We start from the raw sequence: 20,046 nt of genomic DNA, 5'->3' as shown, positions 1-20,046 counted from the left end.
AAGTACTTTGGAAGATTTCAATAAGGCAGCTAGTTTTCATTCTCTCTAATTTTGAATGTTAATGTAATAAGAACAGGTCATATCATAGAAAGGAAGTTATGAGAAACCGTTTGCCCTGAAGCAGATCAACAAGCATTAATATAAAGCATGCAGGTTAATCAGACAATAATGCACTATTTTTTAACAGCTTTAATATGATCTGTAATTATAAGTATCCCATCTGCAGAATTAGGAGAGAATACTCAGATAAAGACAGAAAATAAATTAAAGTTGGGTCAGGAATTAAAAAAGAAGAAGTAAAGAACAGGCAATTATTTCTTTGCGCTACAATTTGGAAAGTCACAGCTATATTCCATTCCAGACTCCTGTGAGGAAAAGCAGACAATGAAGTACAAAGCTGAAGTAGTACAGAGGAATTCATGCACTGGAGAAAATCGTACAATGAGATAAATTATTTGTTGGCTTTTTCTTTTAATGACCAGAAGCTAAATCTTCTGTGTTGAATGGTCTTCCTGAGCTAAAAGATGATCTTCTCCATGTGCTAGGATTTAGAACAGCAGCACTCCAGGGTCAGTGAGGCTGATGAGCCCCACACTAAAGCTGTCTGGTTTGTTCTGTTTGAATGCTGTTTATCAGATTTTTTGCAGCCCACCTTAATTCCTTTCTCTTAGATCAGCCTGCTTAGCTTGTGCCCCTCACATGCTGCAGGTGTCCCCTTAGAGATACCAGGGCTCCAGCCTCATCAGTGCCCTGCCGAGACCTTTATCAGCTGCAGGCAGAGAGATTTCTGATTGGATTAAAGATTGATTGTACACTAATCACAACATCTAGACAGGCAAACAGGCAGCTTGGGGTCAATGGAATCTTGTAATCAGTGCTGGGATAATAACATGCATGCAGCTGGGATTGTTGAACAGCAGGTTTCAACACACAACCTCCACACTCAGGAAAAAGGACCATTTACACCTTAGACACCTTAGAGGAGAAATGGATAGTCAATTTGCCAGTGGGAACATTAGTTAAAAGTATTTCCCAAGCCATTAAACCTGCTATTCCACTAGTATAAGTACCTTCATTTCCAAAAGCTATCTGTAAAGGTCTTCACAAAAGGTCCACAAAAATAGCAACAGCCCCACTGGCTGCACGTTCATAACAGCCTCAGAGTTTCCAACTCTGTCAGCCAAGCACTAAAATGGAGTTTTACTTACCTTGGATTGACTCAATCTTCACTTTTGAGAACAGCAAATCTCCTTGAGGTGAATTTGCCCCTGATGCCTCAGCTCTCTGTGGAACGCAGTCCCTGCATAAGCGGACAGGTGAGATAAACAGAACCGCAGAGCAAATCATCTCTGGGGTTGATTTAAGCAGACATGTGTTCATATGCCTCTGAAAAAGAAATCACCACACACATAAACACATCCCTCCAGAAAATAGATGGTTCTGCAGCTGAGAAAGTGTGCTGGTGGCTCGCTGTTGAGTGTGGGGAGCAGTGATGGATGAGCAGCCACTGGAGTTGTCATTTTATGCCATTAAAATCAGAGGTCTAAACGTGTTTTGACAATACTGACTGCTACTTTTCACACAGATGTTGTTTTGGAAGATAAAGGCTTCCTTGCTTTTTGAAAGGGGCAAGGGTGAGAAGGAAAGAATCACCTAGTTGTGTTCCTGACTAGATTTATCACAGAACAAGAATTCAACAAATATGAGAATTAGGGGCCACTTTTGAAAAAGTCTGCTCTGCTCACACATTTTGCAAATGCACTGGTCAACTAAACAAAAAACAAAGCAAAACAAAGCAAAACAAAATACTTTATTTGCCCTCCCCCAAAGATTAGGAAAATTGCATCTTCCTTAGGGATTCTGGCAGCATTGTACAGGCTCAAACATATGAGGTGTTTCAGGATTTTGTCAGCTAACAGTAACAAGGACATGGGCAACTGGATGGCATTTCTAGAGATCCCTTTTTTCTTTCAACTGCTGTGTGTTAAACAGAGCTATGCTTCAAATTATGTGCATTTGAAAACAGCAGCTAGAACTGTAAAGATTTGCCTCTGCTTCAAAACCAAACAGAACTGTATGTTGAAAAACTTCTAACAATCCATAGCATGGCTTTTCCTTTCCTGCATACATGGGAGTATCATCTGATTTTACAAGAAATTGCACGAGAATAAGTTTGGATGGGAGGCTGTGCAGCCACAGCAAGTATCACTGTAGTACAGTGGGATAGCAAATACATATTTGAGAACATTCACACTATCAGTGAGGAGTGGTAAAATATATTTCAGCATTTTCTCTAATGTGTAAACATGTGCAGATAATGATTATCTTGTGCTCTCAGTTTGCAAGTTATAATTACAATACCTGAAGAAAGTCAACAGTGAATAGAATCCTAATCAAAGAGGATGGCTTCTGCCTAGCAGAAATTCAAGTAATATTTATTTCATTTTTTAAATTGAGCATTTCCTTAAAAATTTACAGTATGAATACAATTCAGAGCTAAGGGATACTCTATTTTCAATTTTTCATTATGGAATAGAAAGCTTTTAAAAATTTGTCAAAAAACTTTAACATTTAGGTTAAACTAAAGAACCATTGATTTTTCTTTTATTTTACCCCTGTTTTTTCTAGCCAGCAAATTATGATTTTTTTTCTAAAAGTAAAGAAAAAAGAAAGTAAATAAAACAAAGCAAGAAACAAACACCAATCCATCCTGTAGGCTTAACTAATTATTTTGAGTAAAAATTGTGGAATTCAGGCTTCAGATTTTTTTTTAGTACAGGAAGACTGCATGCAATGCCACCATAAATGTTGCATCATTTAAAGACTCAGGATTTTGCTTTCTCTAGGTGATGATGAGTGAATTAGACAAGTTTTGGAAATCTTAAAAAAACCTAATAGTTCTAGCAGTTACTGTCTACATGTAAACACTGTCTCCATTTTCTTTTTACCTAAAGTGTTGATAAACTACAAACTAAAATCTTCTTTGCTGTGCAGAATAACTTCTGAAGTAGAATAGTTTGCGTTTTATTTTGCAATTTTAAATGTTACTGCCAAGGAAACATTTAAAATTGCAAAATAAAATGCAAACTATTCAGGAGCCCTCTTTCCCCTATCTGAATGAACAAGTGGGAACCCTGGTGAGAGCACAGTTGTTACATCACCTACTCCTGAGAGTGAACTGAGGCTTAGTGTTATCAAATGAAACTTAATGAGCTTGATGGTTGAATGACATAGTCCAACAGTACTTCTCTAATTACAGTGTGACTGTGAGAAACCTGTAGTTTTTATAATGTCTGTCCATTGGGAGTGCAAGCTTTAGATCAGTACACCTTTCCTTCCTTCCACTTTCTGTGCTCACTGAAGGAGGGTTGGATTAGACAACTTTTAAGGATTCCTTCCCACCCTTAATTTTTTGTGATTCTGTCATTCCTTCCAAAATGGGAAGGAAGACTGCCCCTCTGAAATGCAAAATTTCTTTCATCCAGTTCCCTGTAAGGAGCTCTGCAAGGGAGAACACAACTTCCATTGGGACTAAAGGCAGATGTGGTATTTTTGGGGTCCCCCATGGCAGGAAGGAAATTATGAATCTGACTCCATGTTCTTAGAAGGCTAATTTATTACTTTATGTTACTATATTATATTAAAGAATACTATACTAAAACTCTACTAAAGAATAGAGTAAGGCTACAGACAGAAGGCTAAAAGATAATAATGAGAAACTTGTGACTCCTTCCAGAATTCCCACACACCTGGACCGTGATTTGTGATTAAGTTAAAACAATTCACATGAAACCAATCAAACAACCACCTGTTGGATAAACAACCTCCAAACCACATTCCAAAGCAGCAAAACACAGGAGAAGCAAATAAGATAGTATTGTTTTCCTTTTTCTCTGAGGCTTCTCAGCTTCCCAGGAGAAGAATCCTGGGCAAGAGGATTTTTCAGAAAATATGATGGTGACAGGCAGAGACAAGTGGCATTTCCTCCCCGACATGGTGTCCCAGGTGTAAGTGAGGATGAGTCTTCCTTCCTCAGGACCATGGAGACAAAGGCAGAGAGTACAGAGAGGAGATGACAGAGCACCAGGAGACTCCCTGAATAGGATGGCAGAAAAAAGACTGGTATTAATCACATCCTCTACTTCATGAATGATGACACAACAGAACTGAAAATCCAGGAGTTAGCAGTGACATTAAACCTCTGCTGAAATATTTAATGTCATACGTGGATACTGTATAGAAGGGAATATATCTAATAAGAACATATAGAACTACAAAAGCTTTTAATTTCACTTATTATTTTAGTTTTGCTTTTGGAAAAAAAATCATTGTCAGTTGTTTCACATCTGGAAGTAATCTCCAAAATGAAAAGAGGCATTGGCTTTGAAAATTAAAATAATTGATTTTTCCTTTCGGCATTTTGAAAAGCCGGCATAAATTTGTTCACATTCTTATTATCCATTTCTGTCTCCCTTGAATTAACTATTCTTATATTATATTGTTCTATTCTCTTAAATCCCAAATCCAAGCTTGAAATTAAGTTAAAATTGTTCATCCTACTTGTGATTCAAATAATGCCAGTACAACTATTGCAGCCTAGTAAAATCAGGGAAAATCAGGCTTGTTGTCCAGTTTGTGTTCTAGCCAAAAGCCATAAATATGCATGACCTTCCAAACATCTCTAAATAAGGACAGTTTCACTCTAAACTATGTAATAACATGCATGCATCTTATGTTTGCCCAGGTTGCTCCTACTAATATTAAGTTCTAATCAATCCCAATCAATTACCCAATCAATTGGATAATTTTTAAAAAATCTAATTAAATTCTATATAGAACATCTACATTAAAATCTCATCTCCTGAACAGAAATAACTCTGATTGAAATCTATGTGAAATAACTTTACACAGGAAAGGTAATGATTTAAAACAAGACCTGTCTATTTACCCTCATTTAGTTACAGATTGCCATAAAGTAATTCATATTTAGCACTTAAACTCAAGTTAAGGGGAAAAGGGAAAGTTGGAAGTCAGCATACGATATGAATATATGTGATAGCAATTCTGTGACAATGATCACTGCCTTCTAATAGAGTCATTGAAGGTAAAGGTTGTCAAAAAGAGAAAGGTTTCCCATCATTTAATGTTCTGCTGATCAAATGATAAAATAATAATTTCACTCTGTTGTGAAATTGGTATGAAGTTGGAAAAAGAAGGGAACATGTTCTTCAAAAGAATAAAATATCCATTTCACTGCTAAAGGTGGAAGAGCAAAGGCTTTCAGCTCAGTGGATGCTGAAAGTAAAGTGGCCTTTAAGCATGAACCCAGCCAGGAATAAAATTGAAGCCAATAAGGAGGTGTGTTAACAAGTCCTGAGAAATCAGGGGAAATTCCTGAAGTGATACTGAGAGTTGGACAGGATGAGTGAGTGAGCCAAGAGCTCCATCAAATATAAGTGGAAAAATTCTGAGTAAGGAAAGGCAGTATTTATGAAGGGACAAAAAAGGGAAGTTTCAAGGGTGAAATGAGGCTTGGACCTAGAGTGATATCCTACAAAGCAAAGTCATAATAGCTGCAGGTTTGGATTTGAATTGGGCTAACTGAATAAAACTCTGAACACACTCCTGTTAAAAGTAGATCATACTCTACCCTCATATTAATATCTCTATGTAGCACAATATACTTAGTAAATACAATGGTGAATAATTTATAGTTTCATTTGTTTCTTTTATATCTGAATGCAGTTTCCCTGAGCAAATCACCAATGGTCATGGCTTTTTTTAATAAAGAAATTGCTGGCTTGTACACCATGTGAGGAGTTTAGAAATGGTTTTGTTCCTTGAGAAGAAAAAAAAAGGCAGATCCCGAGTCAGGATGTTATGCATCTCATTTCAGACAGTTAATGTTGCTTGATTATTCCCCACAGACCTGAGAGCAGAATAGAGTTTGGTCCAAGGGAGGCTGAGTGCAACAGGGAAAATATCTTTTTTTATTCTTAAGGAGAATTTTCACTGGAAACAAAGTGCTTGGGGTACGCAGTGTAGAAAAAAAATAGCAGGATGCTGTCTCAAAACAAAATCAAAATATGTTGTAAAGTAAATACATAGTAATGCCATAGGGACTGTTTGCTCTCTAGAACTGCTGGGGGTGTTGCAGACAAGAGGATCTGGTATATGGATTTGTTTTTTAGCATATTTGTTTGTTGTCTTGTTTTTAAGCTGAAAAATCTATTTATATGCCTTAGGTCTTCAAGGAAAACTCTTCTTCCAAAATTTTTAGGGAATGTCAGAAATAGAGCTCTGTAGCATAGTGCATGGATTATAGAAGCCGAATAAATCTCTTTCCAATCTCTAAACACAAATGGCATTAACTCTCTATGATTTCATTTTTCTCCTGTTTTTATTGAATGTTGCTCTGTTACCTGTGGAAATCCTAGGTGCTTTGTAATGGGGCATGTGAGGTACCCACTCACCAGTGGGGGAGATGTCACTGATGTTGAGCTGCTGCATTATGAAAGATTCCTCTCAGCTGGAATACCAAACTGAAGAGCTTCTTCTTGGATAAAGTCAATTCCCACACTAGATAAACAACTTTGAGGAATAAGTAGTTTATTTTATAGTTTAGTGATAAAATGGACAAAAGGTTACTTTGTTTACTTAAGGAAAAAACACTCTAAGTGTTCAATGTTATAATTTTCAGTATTATCTCCTGCATTTGGAAATAAGAATAGATAACTAAGGGATTTTTAAAGATTATTGTAGTTTCCTAGTGCAGTCTGCTGTGATTGTAACTTGACAATCCACAATGGCCATCAATAAATATGTAGAACAATTAAATGCAATAGAAAATTTTAATTATAGAGACCCAGAACATGAACTATGTAATGCTTACTGGGTTTGGACCATGATGCTTACACAGCACACATACCTGACTAATTAATCTAGGGTTTTCTTCTTTGTTTTTTTTTTAAAGCAGTTATGACACCTAATTATGTGCCATTTCCTCTCCTCACTGCTGCCATAAATATTGTTACTTGTTCTACAGGATGGCATGATTGTGCCTTACTAAGCAATCTCTGACATTAATGGAGGGAATCTAAATAAATATATAGCTAGCATGGAAATAGATGTGTATATAATCATGCAGCAAATGACAGTCTTTCTTATCAACAGCACCTTGAGATTATTGCTGTGTTTCAATGACAGAGCCAGCTTCTACTAATTTGGAATCCCACTTTGCGGGTACTCCTATTTGCCTGTATGTTTTGGTTCAAAGAACCTTCTGAGGTCAGAAAGGTTTCTTATATATAAAAATATATATATTAAAGGATTCTTTAATCTATATTATATAGAGTATATTTTAAAGGACTGGAATCTTGCAGAACTATTGCAATTGTTACTGTGGAAAATGATGCCTCAGTTCCTGTTGTGTAGGAACAAGCCCTTCTGCAAAGGTGCTTGTGCATAAATGCAGATAATGTTATTTATGCCTGTAGCTGGATGTGGCTCAGATGATGATCCCATGTAACATGCACCAAGCCTCTGCCTGCTCAGTCCCTGTTAGGTCCAAGTGACTGCTCAATTCCCATCAGTCCTTGGCAGAGCCTGCTCCCTTCTGTGCCTTTCAAGCGCTCAGCAGCCGGCACAAGATGAAACCCTGACTCCACTTCTGCACACAGGACACAACAGAGAGCTCACACATTGAGCCACACGGCTCCAACTGATTAGCTGTGTGAATTCTCATGTCTCCTACATGAATTCCCCTTTCTGTATCCCTTAAGACTGGAGCAATAGCCCAGCAGTAAATATTGTTCCATATATGATCTTAGCCTAATCAAATGCTTGGGGAAGTAAGGGGCCTTCAGTGGACTGTGATTCAGGACTGTGCTTTTGTTGTAAATGAGCCATCTTGAGCTCCAGAACTGGTCTTGTTAAAAAAATCTTAAAATATTAAGCCTCTCACTTAGCTCCTTCCCCCTGAGACAGATCTCTAATGCTGAAGTATTAACTGGTAGAAAAGATGCATTTACTGCTCTTCTCTCAACCTGCTCCTTCAATAGAAGTTTTGCACATTGAAATGTAACTGGAAACACTTCAAATGTTATATCATGGGATCTAGATCTGATGTCAGATGCTTCACAGTTCTTTATCTTCATTGAATCACTGCTAATACTTTCATTCTTTCAATGTCAGGAAATATATATTTTTAGAAATAGAACTATATGATGTCGTAATCCCATCTCCAAACAATAAGATGACTACAGAAGACTTAAAACCACTCACCAAGAAGTCTTTAGGGTTGCACAACCATGAAAAAGGCAGAAAACTCATGGGGAGCCATGAGTGGAATTAACAAAGTGATTCCTTATATCATGACATTCTTTGACTACTGTATTAATTGATCTTCTTTTTCCAATTGGGTGAATTTTCTCTCCAGAATAAAGTTGCATGAGCCATAAATAAGAATGATTTCTTCCTAAAATCTGGACATCTGAATGTCAGGACAAACAAACCTGTAATCAAGCACACTGCCAAAATCAGTAAAATGCACTTAATTTGATTTTGGACATCTCAGACTCCAGTGAACTGATCCCTAATAGCAATGGATTTTATAACAACCTAATACATAGGGTTTATAATGTTGCCTTAAAAGCAAGAAAATTTGCATTAATCCTTTTTTAGAAAAATTTGTATGTTTCCCTAAAATCAGAACCTGACCTTTATCTTTCCTGCCCTACCATACTTTATCTCTACTTAAAATTGGTTTAGAAAGACACATACAGAAATAAGACTGTAAGCAGCAGAACGAATTGTGTTGGATAGGTTATATTAATGAAAAGGCATTTCAAAAACAAGCATTCAATATTATAATTTTCAACTGAATGCATAAATAGGCATTTAACAAGATAATCAGATTTTATTAAAGAATAAAAGTAGTGTTATAACACAGGCATCTAACCTTGTTTTTAATGTGATAATTATGAATGAAGATTCTACGACAAGCACCAATAAAGATATGGAAAATTGAAGTGTGATGGTGGAACTTCAATATAGGAGCCCACCGTGTGACACAGGTAATCCTTGTTGGTTTTAATGCACTGTGCAAACATCAAACATAGCAAAAATTTGATTTCCTCTGGGTCTGTGACTCATGGTCAAAAATATACTCTGCTGTGCAATAAAAGGCTCATATTGCTGCCCTTTTGCTTACTGGCACAGTAGTAAAGTCTTCGAACAGTAGTGGCCACCTTTTTTCATAAGATATGTAGGTATAGAATATCTTTCAAATTTCTGCCTTTTAAGTTTGGCTGAAATTGTCCAAAGAATCCCAGAAGTTTTAAAGGTGACTGTTAAAGGAGTAAATACATACATAATTCTCAGGAAACTGGGTGGAAGAAATGACTGCCCAAAATAGACTGGGTCATACAAGAATGAGATGAAGTTTGTGCCAGTGTCAATTACTACATAAATTTAGTGATATGATTCACACTGACACATTTTATATTTGTACTGGTGATTTTCACTGACATTTAACTCAAACACGTAGCTCCATAGAAGCAAAGAAAACTTGCACATGTAGAGTAGTGAAATCCAGATTATTTTTTTAATACTGAGTGATAAGTCTGAACTACTTATTTTACTGTTAAGGATTTGGCACAATCAAATTCTATGTGATAAGTCTATCTCCCAGACAAAATCCATCACTGGCACAAATTCCTCTTTACTTTGAACTCATAGTTTTATTTATGGCTATAATTTGATCAATGTTTTGAATAGAAGGCTTTATACTCTATCTGTTACGCAAAAGAAAAAAAAGTAGAACATGATTTTCACTGTGTGATGCATGTGAGGAGCTAATACCAAATGCTGCCATCTATTACTCAAACACAGCTCTGCTCACTGAAATGCATATGTGTAAATTTAGTGTGTAGTTCCATTTCACATCTGAGGTATACTGCTGCCAAAAGGGGCCGCTGATCCACTCTCTGCTACTCACACATTCTTCTTGTCCTTGCATGGGATGCAGAAATTAGAAAACAGGATGGAACTGAAATATATGTGTCACAGGTTCCTTTTATGTCATGTAAGCCAGTCAGCCTCCCCTACAACATACTAAATGTTGCTTTCTGGCAAAACTCCTCAATGCTTCACTGAAAGTAACATGTCACTGGAAGCTGGAAAATAAGAATAAACTCATTCTGTTCTTGTTTTCAGAAGATAAAGGAAAGGGAAGTATCTTCTTAAACTGCCCAAATATGAGACAATTGCAGTTCCTGTGTCTGAGCTCTGACATATTTTCAGCTTATCCTATCAGGCCTTTTTGACTTAGCAGTGTGTACCTATTTTGTTATGGCTCTGTCCATATGGAAATAAAACCCTACCATGGCTGGTCTGGAGATGTGGCTGAGCAAAGCAAATAATTGTATAATGCAGCAGACAATTTGGAGAAAAGGGATAAGTTGTAGCTTCAAGGACAGAATTTCCCAGACATCTTTTTAAGGAAATTTGATTCCCACAAATTTTAATGAGGTCAGTAACAGAAATTGAGGACTATCATGTGCTGTTGAGTTTTAAATAAATGTAGAATTATCTGTGTGGTGATACATCAAAGCATGTTAAATCCACCACGTGGCTGAGTTTTCTGTGTGTGTGTGTTTGTTTGTTTGCTTGGAGTTTTTTCTCCTGGAATTCAAAGGAAGATTGTGTGCTGTTCATTTTTGGAACTGAGATGGAAGAATAGGAAATGTAATATTGGCTCAGGATCTAACCAAGAGCCAGTCTGGTGGAAGCAGCATTGAGAAGGTGTTGCTGTGTGCCTGCCCAGTTCTGATCTTCTTCTAGCTATCTTTATTGAAGGATATATAAAAAAGGGCTGGAGGAAATCCATATTGAATAACGAAGAACCCTTGAAAAGGAAGTGGGGGTTAGAACTAAGAATTGATACAAAAATGCACAACAACAAATGAAGGAAAGGGCAGAGGGATGTTCAAAAGAAGGAATCAACAGAGTATCCCCAGCTAGACAGCACTCCCTGAGAGCATCTGAGGATCCTGTGGGTGCCACCCAACAGAGCTATGCAAAGAGCTATGATATCACTGAGGACCAGAGTTAGACTGAAACCTCCCCATAAAGTTCCCTCTGCATGGCTACAGATGGAAGGAGATAAAAGAGAAGTCCTTTGCTTTTCTGGAAGAATCTCTAAGCAGAAAGCTGCAGCAATAAATTTATCCAGAATATCAGAAAATCCAGAGAAATGGAAAAGGGCTGAAGTCTGGTGCAGGGAACTTAAGTAAATAAACTTTCCTCTTGCTACAGGATGGAGCAGAAAAGTGCAATGAATTTAACCTGACCCACAGGAACATTTTCCAATGGAAGATTTTAGAATTAAAACAGAATGAAATCTATCCAAGGAGGACTTTTTTGAGCATTTTTGGTGATAAAATGCCTTGCTTTTTGGTGTTTAGATGGGGCAGAAAGCTGTGGAAATTGAGAGTGTGAATGATGCATTCAAAATGCAGTCTGGAGTCATCAAAATGCATTCAAATTCAGTCTGGAGTCATCTGACTGAACACTGTTTCTGTCTCTGCTAATTGCTCATGTGACCTTATGGGATAATATTTGAGTGATCTCTGTTGGATTGGGAACCAGGAGAAAATGAAGGCTTCTCTTCCACAGAAGAGAATCATTTGCCAGTCATGGTCAGAAACAGGGCATAGAGGTGTATTTGCCAGTGGCACCCTAGGACAGTTCCCCTTCTAAGCAAGAGAAAAACTCAGAATGTATCTCGATAGTTGACTCCTAGGCTACACATATCACAGCACAAATCATGGGAACATCCAACATACATTAGGGCTCTCTAAGTGCAATTTAAGACAGCCACAATGTTGCTACATCTCCCACTAAAAACAAGCTTGCATTAAAATAATTGTTCCCAGTAAGATCTCATTTTTTGACATTGGATAGAAAGAGGAGTGTCTGATGCTTATTTCTTTTTAAGACAAATCTGTTGCAGAGACTTGAGTGGTTGAAGTTGCAAATCCCCAAGGAAATGAGTCAGGAGAATATCAAGTGTACAGAGGCACAGCTATATTTGAAGGCTGCCATTAGCTTTATCATTAGTTTGAGATTTATCAGAAGTCAAAGCACGCTGATTACAAACATGGTAGTGTTTAAGTGGCCAATAAAGCACAAGTACACCTGTCAATGAAAGCGAAGATTTTTCACTCTTTGAAACATAATCTGAATGTAACAAATATTTTTTTTAACTTCTGATGAAACTCTGTTCACAAAGTCTCATGATAAAAACTATAATCACCTTATTGTCATATAATTCCTCATTAGCTTACTTAACAATAATTTCCATAGACATTTCAACGAGTTATGACCTGGAGTAGATGACCCTGGAGTGCAAACTTTCAATAATAATGTCACCATTTTTTTCCTCACCATTCTGAATTACAGCAATGAGAGTGTGAGAATGTGAACCATCCTGCTGAAGGGCACTGATGCTGCAGTGCTGAGGATCTGTGTGCTGAGGAATGCACTCAGCACAGGCACCCCATGTGCAGCTGCTGTGGAGCTGCAGGGTGAGCTCTGGGTGGCAGAGCCCAAGGCAAGAGCCCGTGATCTGCTGTCCCTTGCACAGCAAAGGCACAACAAAGGCACGACAAAGGGACCTGTGGCCAGCCAGGTGAGGGACACCCAGAGATGCAGCAGGAGCTGAGAAGCAAAGGTTTGCACATATTTAGACTGTAAGGGTATAAAACCCCAGGGGTTCCTTTGCTCAGTTTCCTCCTCAGAAGCACCAGCTCGAGCTGTTACTCAGTTTATGCACCATTTTAGGGATCCAGACAGCTGAAACTCTGCTATGGGAAACCTGGAGTTGAGCCAGTAAGAAAACCTTGTCAAACTGCAAGAGAGTGCGGGTATGGCTGCAAAGGAACCTCAGTCTTAGCTCGAGGGGGTGAGAGTGTGACTGTCAGAGCTGCTCCCAGATGGTCAGACAGGACACTTTCCTTAACATTTACTCTTGGCCATGCATGTAAAATAAACATGCTGTTCAATATTTTGATCCCAGTTTTAAAGCAACTCTTTGGTGGCACCTTCTGCAGCTTTTTTTACTTCCTTTTCAAGATTTCTTGTAAAACTTCTAAAGGAAGATTACTTAAAAAATGAATTTCCTCTAAATAAAGCAACACCTTTTGTTAGACATGGAGTGAATTTAGACCCTGTGTGCATCCACATTGCTAAGCATGTGTCGTGAAAAGAGCCCTCAGCAGTGTACCAGTTTTCTGGGTCTTGTCATCTGTGTGATACACCATCACACTCTGGGAAAAACAGTTGTATAATTTTTGCTCAGAAAAAGTCTTCGGGGATATTTCATATAAAGAGATTTTATTCACTGACTATGATATGAGTCAAAATCTCTTAGACTTGTTACCATAGCTATTCTTGACTGCTACTGCTGGTATTTTCTATACATATAAAATGTACTTTCGTTCAGAATTCAGGGATGAATTCTTGTAAAAAGCTTCAATAAATGATAGAAATACATTTCCTGCCTTTACATATAATTATGCAAAATAAGGATCTTCAATTTTAAACTTACTCTTCATTCTAGCACAGAAAATATGCTCTAAGAAAGGGTAGATGATATCATCAGTTGGAGTACTGCTGTATAACTAAGGATAAAAATTGGGGTTTGAAAAGATGTCTATCATTTATTGAAAAAGCAGGGATGTACAGGGACTCAGTCTATTAAAAATTTCTGTAGATAGTGTTATTCTATGCTTGTAGCAAACTCAAGTTTTTGCTGCCACTCCCACATCTCTAAACCAGGAACAAGCTGAAATGTTGAGAGATTCCACTGATTGGCTGGCAAAAGGAAGCAGAACTGCCCTGACAGTCTGCAGCTTCATGAACAGTTTGCAGGGGAAGCTGCTCCATCAGGTATTACTTAATGAGGTCTTAAGATGAGCAGATATCTGGATAAAATACTTGCAATATGAACAAGAGAGTCTGAGTTTAATTTAGACAAGAGTGAAAGTGGGTTAGAAGAGCATATATGTTGAAACAAATGCAAGGATCCATTTAGTCAGTTAATGTTGTCCTTAGGGTTGCCACTACTGAGACTCAGCCTGAAAGATTACAGTGCTTATCGTTCAACAGAATTGGAAAGAAGCTTCCCCAGATACTTACTATAATCAAATATGAGCATCAAGATATGTTTTAGATTGAGTGCTTATGTCTTTTTACTGGTCTCTGATGGGACTGGAGTTGTTTAACATCTTTGTCAACAACACGGACAGTGGGATTAAGTTTAACCTCAGCAAATTTGGCAAGGACACCCAGCTGAGAGGCGCAGTCAGCACTCTGGATGGAAGGAATGCCATCCAGAGGGACCTGGACAGGTGGAGAGGTTGGCACATGTGAACCTCTTGGAGTTCAACATGGCCAAGTGCAAGGTCCTGTACCTGTGTTGGGGTGATCCCAAGAGAGAATATAGGCTGGGCAGAGAATGGATTGAGAGCAGCCTTCCCTCAGAGGAGAAGGATTTAGGGGAATTGATGAACAATTTTTGAATTGAAGGCTCAACAGGCCTTGGGCACCTGCAGCTAGAAAGCCAAATGTGTCCCGGCCTATGTCCAAAGCACTGTGGGCAGCAGGATGAGCGAGGGGATTCTCCCTCTACTCCACTCTGGTGAGATCCCACCTCAGTTCTGTGTACAGACCTGGAGAACCCCAGCATAAGAAGAATGTTCAACAGGAGTGAGTCCAGAGAGGGCCACAGAGGTAGCAAAGGGCTGCAACACCTTTCCTGTGAAGACAGGCTGGGACAGCTGGGGCTGCTCAGCTGCTGGAGGAGAGAACGCTCTGGGAAGAACCTATAGAGCCTTCAGTACCTAAAGGAAGCTACAAAAAAGCTGGAGAAGAACTTCTGACAAGGGCAAGCAGTAATATGTGAAGGGAAGATTTTTTTTAAGCTAAAAGGGTAGGTTAAATAAGATTTTAGAATGAAATATTTTACTGAGAGAGAGCTGAGGCGCTGGCACAAATCGTCCATAGAAGCTGTAGCTGCCCTACCCCTGGCAGTGTTCAAGGCCAGGCTGGATGGGGCTCTGAGCAGCTTGGTCTAGTGGAAGGTGTCTCTGCCCATGGCAGGGGAGCTGGAAAGAGATTATCTCTAGGGTCCCTTCCAGTCCAAATCATTTTATGATTCTACAATTCTAAGATTTGGGTTTCATTTAATGCTACTGGAACATTCCTTGTGGTTTAAATCATAACAGTTTTCTCACTCACTAAATAAAAAAATGTGAAGAGGGGAAAACATTAAAAAAATCCTTGATGAAAAATGGCACAATTGTTAGGAGGAGTGGCAAGTGTTTAATGAAACTTCAGGAAAAGATAATATTGTATGGTAAAGGAGAAATTTTATCTTTGGTGGAGCTTCTCCTTTGACTGTTACATACATTTGACAAAATCTGTCCATGATGTGACACTCTGGCTGCTGAGACTTTTGAAACGCAGTCAAGTGTGCTGCTTTCTGAACTGTTTTGAGCATCAAAGTGAGCTCTCTACCACTAAACTCATTCATCTGTTCACCTTCCACTTTTCCCTGTGTTCCTGACCTGTCCAATAATTTTTTAGCCCTCTGGACAGTTTCAGACAACTTGGAAATTGTAGCTGAAGAAAATTAGGTTCATACAAGTACTGTGAAAAGCAATGGCAATATGGCACTTTTATGAAACTGCTGCCACACATTTCTGAGAAACTCCAGCTTTCTAGGAAGCTTTATCTGATTTTGTACTGGGCATAATAATAGCCAAAATCCCCTAACTGTTTAAGACACAGATTTGTAAATTGCTGAAGGAAGTATCTGTACACATCAGTGTGCTGCTGTGCTTTCTGCTTCTCTTCATGTCCTCATGTTAGAGATTGTAATCCCACTAGATGAAGCCATGCTGCTCACATAAACAGAACTGGGACCCCAATTTGCTTTGATAAAGGACGAAAAGCTCCATTTGCACAAAGGCAAGAAAGCAGCTCAGAAACAAGAGTGCTCAGGCCCAGCTTAAATAACTCCAAAAAAATTATGATGAGTATCCAGCAGCCTGCTCAGTAATGTGACCATTTATTTCCAACTTCATAACGTAAAAGAAAGCCTGTTAATATCAGCAGCTAATTACAGCGCCTCCTTCTCTCTCCAGACACATAAAAGAGGCTGTGAAGTGCAGGAGGGAGAGACTGCAGCAGTGGCAGATTGAAGCAATTCTTGTTAAATTAAATCTGGCTGAAGATGGAATGTGTTAGAGTGGACAGCAGTGATAATGGGTACTGTTTCTTCCGTGTGTCTGTGTATAAATTAACTCCCTTTCAGTGCTATCTGGGCAATAAAGCTTCAGCAGTTTTCCTCCTAGTTCCACATATGCTGCAATAATTACAAGCATAACTTTATTTACCTCTGGCAGTAAAAGTATGAATAAATGATGTCTCATTGCTGTGGTCATGTTCTTTTTGGCCTCTTCTCTCGTTCTGCTGTATCACAAATCATGTCCTCTACCCTGGTAAGGCTAAGAAACACAAAGTTGGCAGATGTCTTGCTGTGTGACATATTTCCCTTGCACTTAGGTCTTTAAACATTCCATCTATTTTCTGAAAGGAGTGAGAAGCTGTGATAGAAAAAGTGCCTGTTGTGCTCATGCAATGCACTGTGCTGTGTCACAGCCCATGTTATTTCCAGACACTTTAAAACATTGCTGACTTTGCACCTTTTTCTTACTTTATTTGGCTTCCCTTTCAAATCATAGTATCTTGCCATCAGTGCTGAAACTAATTTGGCTGTGACCCTCATGTTTGGCGGCTAAATTGATTTTTCTCTTCCTGATTCTTGTTTTCCCTTCCATTACAAAGCACCACCAGGATTCCCATATGGGTAATGCATCAGAGTTTTTGGACAACTGGGTAAAAAAATTCAGTATTCTCATGACTTGCAAAAAAGTAGTTGAAAAATAACAATAACAAGCAGAAAAAAATCCCAGCCTGGAAGTAAAATTTAAATAGATTATGCCTTGCTAATTCTGCACAGGGAAATTCAGAGAGCTAGTTGCATTTGTGTTTTATTCCTGTAATGCCTCCAATTATGTTTTCAGTTTATTTATAAGATTCGCATTATTTAAGAAGCATGTTAGGCCAGCATTTGCAAATAAATTAATTTTGACCTGAATAGACAAAATATAGGGGTGGGAGGAAAGACACTATAATGCCAGTAAAATTGTAAAGCCATCTTTTTCTGGAATACTCAGGTGCTATAAAAATTAGATAAAGGTATTTCAGTCAAGGCCAGGGTTGAGGCTCTGGGTCCTGCAAGAGTGCGTGTGTGTGTGTTTGTGTATGTGTGTGTGTCTGTCTGTGTGTATGTGTCTGAGTGTGTCTGTGTGTGTGTGTTGCATTTTCTGCTCTTAATTCATAAGCTAAGAGCCTTATAAAAAAGCACTGATATATTTTGACAGCAGCAGAGGCTTGAGTTTCAGACACCCTTCATATTCACAGCTTGAAGTAAATTTGTTTTTCTCAAAAAATTAAACTGAGTTTCCCAAACATGAGGGTTTACTCCTAATTTTAGACCTCAAAGCTGTAGTTAATTGGAGTTTAGTGTTGCCTTGACATTAAGTTTCACTGCACAGGGTTGCTGGTTCCTCCCCTCCTTGTAAACTCCTGAACATTTCCCACATCTTATGTTAAACCACTCTTTGACACAGGTAGGTACATTCAGGAATGTTGCAAAAGCCAGGCAGATTTTGGATTTGTTTCAAGCTAAGGTTCACCAAAGGAAATATATTTTCTACATAAAAGTGAAAGTTTTCCTTTTTCTCTGCTTTGGAAGACTTGTTGAGGAGTCATTTCATGTGACACAATTGGAGCTGGATCCCCAGAGCCTTGCAGGGTCTCTCTGTTCCTGACTGCTGGGCCTTGATACAGGAAAGCTCCTGGGACGATGTCCTGTGCTGCCCCAAGGGGTGGGAGCTCTCTCCCGTGCCCCAGAGTGCTGCTAATCCATCAGGGTGATGCCTTAAGGAGCTGGAAGAGAGGAGTTAAGAGGAATAAACTGGATATTTATTGAAGTGCTTTCAAAGGCCCTACCCTGGCAGTAGCAGAGACACAGTTGCGGCTCTGCCCAGATAGCTCCAAGAAGGAAGCAAAAGAGGGCTTGGTCATGAGATGTCACATTTTTATAAGTTTTAGTCCATTTGCATATAGGAGTTAGCTGCCCAATTAATAGCTTTGAATTAAGAAGTTTCATCCTCCTTGCTTGCTTGCCTGCCCTCCTCTTCTCACGTTGTTGATGCTTTGGGCCTGAAGTTTGAAGAGATTAACCTTGAGTCCCCAGCTGGAATAGGATTGTTGTGTCCTCACCACCCTGTGAAAAGATCCTAGGAAAACTTAATATAAATCTAAAAGCTACACACCAAAACAGAACAGAAAAACTTAAAACCCAAGGTATCAAAGGAGTAAATGTGATGTTTTGAGTTTTAACTCCCATCTGTAGGTTCCCTTAGTGACACTGCATCTTGCAGCATGAGCAGCAGCTTTTTCTTTGTTTCTCAGGTGCTTTGTGGCAATTGGCTGGAGGCCCATGACTTGTGCCTGGGTATGGCTGATGCCCCAGGTTTTAGCTTTTATATTTTCCAGATTCTGTGCTGCTTTAGTGTGCAGTCCTGAGCTTCATATTAAGGGATAGTAAGCTCTCTTCATAGAGTAGGTAGACAAAATAATTCCTTCTCTAGCTGGGGACCAAGGACAACCAATCCAAATCTCAGGCCCAAGAGCACAAACATGAACTGAAGAGAGAAAAACAAGAGGGACGGGGCTTCATAAGCTAAAGCTGTGATTGGACAATTAACTCCAATGTGCCAATGGACTAGAACTTGTAAAAGTGAAAGACCTCATGACCAGTCATCCATTTTGTGACAATGGTTCATCTTGGGTGCAGCCCTGGCTGGGCTCTTGTGCTGCTTAAGGTGTATCCATTGAGGCCTTAATAAATCCCTACTTTATTCCACTCTGTCTGGCCTCTGTTCTAGGTCAGCCTTCACAAGGCATCATGGCTAAGGAGAAGGTTGTGGTGCTGCTCAGAGGGACCCAGATCTGCCAGAGCAGATCACCACACCAAGAGGATAATATTCTGTCCACCCATACCATCAGAAAGAAGGAAAATTCTATCATTTCCTGGCAGTGTAAAGAGGGTCTGCCTCCTGCATCCTGTCAGAGAATAGCATCACATCTATAAAAGCAACAGAATATTTGGGCCTAAACCTCTCTGTATCTTAATTTCTTCCAAGTCAAAATAAGTTTACTGCCAGCCTTACAACACATTCTGTAGTTCTTTGATGAAAGATATTTCACCAGTGTAAATTATTATTTTATTACTTTTGGCAGACAGAATGTTTAGCAAGTCATTTGAAATGTATGCTTCTTCAAAACCCACTAAATGCAGTGGGAATCTTTACACAGAATCTTAATTTATCCCCTTATACTTCAGTTGTTTTTTTTAATCTTTCTTTTGAACTACTGAGCAATTTTCAATCTGAAAAGAGAATCTGAGGAATGATATGCAATTGTCACACACATCAGTCTTTTAAAAAAATGAGTTTATGGCTTTGATGTAGTCCAGACAAATGAACATATTTCAGAAACTTCTGAAGCTACTGACTGACTCATGGAAGTACTGCTTAATATTTTAATAATTGGCCCTTCTAGCTTTTGAGATATGAACATCTGCAAATGAGGATTTTACACAGGAAGTCAAGTCAGCTTCCACATTCCCCTGCAAAGCAAGGGAGCAGATGCTGCTCACCAACCCCTGCTCTGCAGTCTGGAATGTCTCAGCTAAGCACTGCAGTCCTTTGCCATTGATCAGTAAAGGTGGCTGAACCATAGGGAATAACAGGGAGATACTAAATGCTGTGTGAACAGGGGTCTTGATACTAAATCTCTCCTTAACATCATGAAATACCCATGTGTTTATAATATATATTTATTTAAATG

The 20,046-nt window shown here is 38.8% G+C and overlaps 1 long non-coding RNA gene across 1 annotated transcript in view; it reads right to left on the bottom strand.

The window, feature by feature from the left end:
* Positions 1-209: 209 nt before the first annotated feature.
* Positions 210-20,046, bottom strand: part of LOC141731318 (uncharacterized) — a 64,095-nt gene continuing 44,258 nt past the window's right edge. The window contains exons 2-3 of the long non-coding RNA XR_012583360.1: positions 1,209-4,095; positions 210-769 (exon numbers count right to left, since the gene is read on the bottom strand). This is a non-coding gene — a long non-coding RNA (uncharacterized LOC141731318). The remainder of the gene's footprint in view (positions 770-1,208; positions 4,096-20,046) is intronic.

The sequence above is a fragment of the Zonotrichia albicollis genome, chromosome 1 (assembly GCF_047830755.1).
Source record: "Zonotrichia albicollis isolate bZonAlb1 chromosome 1, bZonAlb1.hap1, whole genome shotgun sequence".
Taxonomy (NCBI): domain Eukaryota; kingdom Metazoa; phylum Chordata; class Aves; order Passeriformes; family Passerellidae; genus Zonotrichia; species Zonotrichia albicollis.
This window is presented reverse-complemented; position numbering and strand designations above follow the sequence as displayed.